We start from the raw sequence: 5,724 nt of genomic DNA, 5'->3' as shown, positions 1-5,724 counted from the left end.
AGAGAGAGAGAGAGAGAGAGAGAGAGAGAGAGAGAGAGAGAGAGAGAGAAAGAGAGAGAAAAACTAACTTTGGACGGTGTTTATACTTTGTTGTTGTTGTTCATCATCTTACATGGCATGCATTCTAAAGGCACTTGAAAACTTGGCTGAGGAACTATTTGAAACGGTCGGCTTGTTGCTCGTGCCGTGTTTAGCTGCATTTTTACTACCATTGTTCGATTCACATTGCATTCTTTTAAATAAACTTCAGAAAAATGAAACGCAAAACATGCACAACATGTTTTCCAAAAAAAAACAGCAACAACAATTGCTGGCTGCCATCAGCAACCACGTCACATTCACACAAAATGAAATCGGGTTCTTATGGTGTGGCTTTACCATGAGCCACTGTAACGGCCATCTAATAATCATATGAAACAAAACATCAAATGGATTTTTATGTGTTTTTTTTTTCGGGCTTTGAAAATTAACACGGTGAAGAAACGAAACGGAATAGAAAAGAAGTAGAAAAAAGAAACCAAAGACCCCACTTTAATGAAAGAAGAAAAACACAAAGTGTTTTACTTCCATTGAATTACTGGGCTATTTAAAAAGAAGTGTATCTCTGTTGATTGTTGTCGGTCGTATGTGTGTGACAAACGCCATCAGTTCACGAGATCCACTTAACATACAAATTACGAGCAGTGTGAATCATACGCGTGTAAACGATATTATGAATGGGAAAGCGTCGACAGAGACAAAAGCCAAAATGATTCTCTTCGCTCTCGAACAAACGTTTTTTTAACGATTATTATTAGTTTTCTTCTTCTTTCACATTATGAAATTGTGACTGTGTGTCGTTTGATGTGATATGACTTCAAAGAATGACCCGAAATCTGAGAAATCAAATTGAATGGATTTTTGCCTCATCTCACAACTCTCTCGTTCCCTCTATTGCTCTCTATCTTGAAGCTATCGAATAATTCCATGAAAACTGGTTTTTCTGTTCCTTCACTTGAGCAATGAACAAATATTTTTATCTTGATTTATTGTAAATCGAGATCGAATTTTCCGAGACGTCACCGTTGCTTCTTAAATCCGATTATGAACAGCAAATCTGAATTTCCAAAACACTTTCTACTACACACATCATTTCAATAATAAACAAATCATCATATTTTCCACTCACAATCGATTGCACACCACTCGATGAAACGTTTTTTGACTCGCTTATAATTATTATTATTCACCAATCGATTTATGTTCCATTTGTTTTTTGTTTAGTATAAATCGAACAATTAATCTCACGCAAAAAGGTCATTAAATTCACTGAAATTGCTCCACAGTTTTGGTGTAATGTTCTGGTTTCTGTCGATGGATTTTTATTTTTCAAAATTGCAGCCTAATTAGATTCCTTATTATGGTTTAAGCACATTTATATTGTGTATTTGTTCCATGAAACTCGACTAGTGCTACAGCAACGACACAAACAAACTAACTGATTCACCATTCACATGGAGAGCAAGAGGCGCGCGCTCGTGTGTTTATCCATAGCAATGGCGGTCGCACCACAGTTTGCTGAGAGAGAGAATGAGAGGGAACGAAACACACACTCTATCACAAACAAAACAGAAAAATTATTATTGCCGTTCGATCCGTCCAGTATTTGTTTTTTCGTTGAGAGCATGGACGCGATCACATTCACAAGGTGCGCTTGTGAATCCAAACGCATGCATACGCAAAACAACGACGCAAGTGGAAGAAATATACAAAGAAAAAACAAAGGCTTGAGAAGCAGAGTAAGAGAGCACTTAATCCAATCGCATTGGACACGCATTCAACTGGCAACGCTACGGTCAGACCGCATTCACAACGATGAATTTTATGTTGTGATAGGGAAAAAGAAACACACACACACACAAATATAGAGAGAGGCAAATGGAAAAATGCCCTGTTGTTTCACATTCGGTCGATGTAATAAATTGTGGAACAAATAAAAAGAAGGTGCTTGTCCGATTTGATTGGAATGTGTGTATGCGGCCGACGATGGTTGTGTATATGTACCGGTCAGGTAGAGAAGCCAGGTGCAACGCATCGCATAAACACATTCACAGCTCTCTCTTTCTCTCTCCCTTCGTGCTGCTGGTTGATGTTGTATTCTGGTGCGTTTGTGCATTTCAAACTAATTGCATGAATAATTTTGTAGTTATTCAAATTTTCGCTAAATACAGAAGCATCAATTGCGCTCTGTGCACACATTCCCACAGCCAAATGATGAGTAACGCTTACATCAAATGGTTTTTGCATATGATTCATGCATTGGAACAGCAAAAACATTGTGTACGAGTGAATGAGAGGCACGTCCGATGCTATTTATTATTAAAATGAACGAAAATTCTCATTTGAATTGGCAACGCAAAACTAGACGATTCTGGTTTATTTACTTTGCTGCAATTTCAATACATATGCACATGAGCTTCTAGCTGTCATTTTAGTGTTGAAAAATTGGATCGTTGTCATGTAATTTCCGATTGTAACAGTTGAATACAATACAATCCATTCCATCATCACATAGATATTCAAATCATGGCGCATGAGCGATCGCCACACATTTTTTATCATCATCCTAATATTTCCCATCATTCTCATCTTTCTCATAGTCATCATCATCAACATTTTACAACTTCGGTTTTTTTCACTTTTATGCAAAGTTTAAAGTGAAAGAACCTTCAACAGCTTTCCACTATTGTCAAAGACAACAATCAATTGACTATAAACAGCTTTAAATTATCGCAGACACAAACCAAAATAGCTTTAACTTACATGATTTATACAGAGAAATGCAGCGCCATCTATTGATTTTATATTGAATTTTAGCAAAGAACAGAACACCATCATAAAAAGTTTATATAGTATACAAAATCTGGTTAAATGAAGAAGGTTCTTTCTTTAAGTACACGATTTTTCATTACAATAACTTCTCTGAGCTTGTTTATTGTGTCATACTCGAACTCGTCTGAATTGGGAACATTTTCATCCCCTCTGTTCAACACTATATGCAACGTGCAATGTGCTAAATATGCAGAAATAAGTACTTAAACTTGAGTGTATGCGATTTTTTTGAATTCACATCCAACGTTTTTTTTCCCTATTGGCAAAAAATGTACGTATGTCAAATATTTTTTCCCTATTGGAAGAATAACTTCGGATGTGAATTTAAAAAAAAAATCGCTTGTAGTCGATTTCAAGTATTTATTTCCGAGTGCGAACGAATAACCATTTTCACACAATAAAAATAAAAATAAGAAAAAGAAAATAAGGAAAGACCACAGAATGACAAAAATGAGAAAAAAAAATAAAATGAATAAAATGACTCGGAAGAAAGTGAGAACAAAGAGAAAAATACGATTGCATTGTGTGCTGTTCAATTCGATCGGTTCTAGAGTGATGCGTCAAATTTGCCAAAACGGGACCTTCAACATATTCTGAGCATCTTAAGCTCTGATCTTGAATGCTGTTACTTGTGCTTCGAAGCTTGAGCGACTTGCTTCGAAGTTGTTGTCGGCATTTCCTTCTCCGACGAATAATGGAACAACTTGGTGTGCCACTGTAACAGCGTTGCTTCGTCTTCATCCCCGGATTCAATGAAATTGAGGCCGTCTACTGATTTTTGTATTTGTCGCATGTACGTTTTGTTACATTGCGAATCATTTGTTTGCCAGTAGGTAGGAAGAATGTGTAAGACCTTTGTTACTTGACGCAAGTTGTGATGGAATCTGTGCAGTAAACCCGCCATCATATTTGCAGCACAGAAATTGCATCCACATCATCAACATGAAATGTTTCCGTGTTGGATTCCATTCTCTTCGCATCTAAAAGAGGTTTGGACACAAACCATCCAAATTCTTCACGAAATTCGAAGTTTTTGTGAAGCAATTGGCACATTCGACTTCAAGTAAGTTTCTTTGGCTACGGCTGCGTCGACTGGGTTTCGGTGCTCATGCCATTTGCATTTTAATGCGAACTTTTTCGTCTTTTTATCAAGAAAAGTTTCTTGAAGCGTGTTCGGATGGAACGCAAGGCCATCGTGTTTGATTTCCAGTATTCCATCTCTACTGAAACTCCATTCAATGTCACGATAATCCTTCAATTTGGGTTTTGTGAGATTTCCATGGACGTGGCTTCGATGCTTCATCTCAGATGAATGAAATTTGAGCTCTTTTAGTTATGGAAGCTACAACAATTATTATTAATAAAAAAATTCAATTTAAATTTATAAATTCTAAATAAAAATAAAATCTTCATCATTAGGATTATGTTTAATTATTCAAATGAAAATGCTTCAGCTTTTGCCATAACGCTGAAAACAATGAAGATGGCGATGAAGATTGCTGACATCTATACGATATGGATAGCAATATTATTAACCACCTTGGGAAATCGTCGGTGGTCATCGCGCTGCTGCAATGGTCCCGTACAACCGCAAAGAGCAGTCGGAGTACATGTAGCCGGGTTTGCGGAGGGTGTTTCTTCTGCTGCTCCGACGGCAAGGATTTGTTGGGTCCGTACAAACGAGATTCCAGATTATCTTCCAACAGAAGCATATATTTAAGGAGTATGGACTTCACCACGTTCTTGCAGTTCGGTAAATCAAAACTCACTCTGAGATGAAACCACACCAGTACGATTCGTAGTTTGCGATGAGTTTTCCGACGGAGTTTTTCCAGTTTGTCATTCCGTTGCTCCAACAGTTTTATTTTCCATTCAAAGTCTAACACTTCTTTGGATTTGGTTTGGACAGGATTGGTTGATGTTGTTCCTGCGAGTGTTTTGGTCGCGGTAATTGTTCTGGATGTTGTTGGCCCTCGCTTGATTGATAGCTGTTTTTGTTGTTGATACTTTCGGCAGTGCACCACTAGCATTTGCGGTTATTTTGGTTGCTGCTGGCGCTTGTAAGCCAATTCCATTCGTTGTGGTCTTTATAGTTGCTGCTGTAGCACCAGTTGCGTTTGCGTTTGTTTTAAATATATACAATACAATCTTCGGTGGTGGAACTTCCATCGAAGATTTCATCTAAAATACATGAAAATGTTAAATCTCATTGAACGCATACCAAAAGCACTCGGTGCTTCCAATCGAATTGTCTCGAATATTCTACGATTTTTATTGAAAAATGTTTCTAGAAGCGCGTTTGGACATGATTTTATTTTTTATATTTTATTTTAAAAGTTTTTTCTCTGTTGCTATTTTTGTTGCTTTTAAAATCATGCAATTTCTTCTTATTCTTCTTCTTCTTTTTCTTTTTGTTTTTTAACATGGAGCTTCAGTAAGCACTCATTTAAAACGATAAAAGTTGTGCAGGCTTATTTTTTGTACGGGAAGTCATGCCATTTGCATTTTAATGCGAACTTCTTCGTCTGTTCATCAAGAAAAGTTTCTTGAAGCGTGTTCAGATGGAACGTAAGGCCACGGCACCTGTAGCATATTTCCCTCTTTTCTGCGCCCTAGCTGAATAACGTATCCGGCGCGTCCACGCTTCTGGGACATTCAAATAGTCCGCGGTATCACGAATCGCTTGGTTAGTGGAATCGAACCGATTCCTTGCAAACATTACTCATCCATGTTTTCCTTAATGGATTTGATGGCAAGCTGGAAAATGCCAGGCAAACGATTGGTGCCGAAAGTGGTATAGCTTTTGCCAGTTCCAGAATGGCCATAGGCAATGAAAGTGGCATTCTTTCCCTC

At 37.6% G+C, this 5,724-nt stretch overlaps 1 protein-coding gene across 3 annotated transcripts in view; it reads right to left on the bottom strand.

Annotated features, from left to right (window-relative positions):
* The window catches only part of LOC129567351 (probable serine/threonine-protein kinase DDB_G0282963), a 44,022-nt gene extending 42,538 nt beyond the window's left edge, over nt 1–1,484 (bottom strand). For 2 of the 3 annotated variants that reach the window (XM_055444157.1, XM_055444165.1), the window contains exon 1: nt 1,169–1,484. The gene's annotated coding sequence lies outside the window, so the exon portion shown is untranslated. The remainder of the gene's footprint in view (nt 1–1,168) is intronic. The other variant, XM_055444167.1, reaches the window with a different exon arrangement.
* Nucleotides 1,485–5,724: the final 4,240 nt, after the last annotated feature.

This window comes from Sitodiplosis mosellana, unplaced genomic scaffold (assembly GCF_009176505.1).
Source record: "Sitodiplosis mosellana isolate CC-2019 unplaced genomic scaffold, AAFC_SMos_1.0 Smas_scaffold_11, whole genome shotgun sequence".
NCBI lineage: Eukaryota > Metazoa > Arthropoda > Insecta > Diptera > Cecidomyiidae > Sitodiplosis > Sitodiplosis mosellana.
The sequence above is the reverse complement of the archived record's forward strand: the minus strand, read 5'-3'. Positions and strand labels throughout refer to the sequence as shown.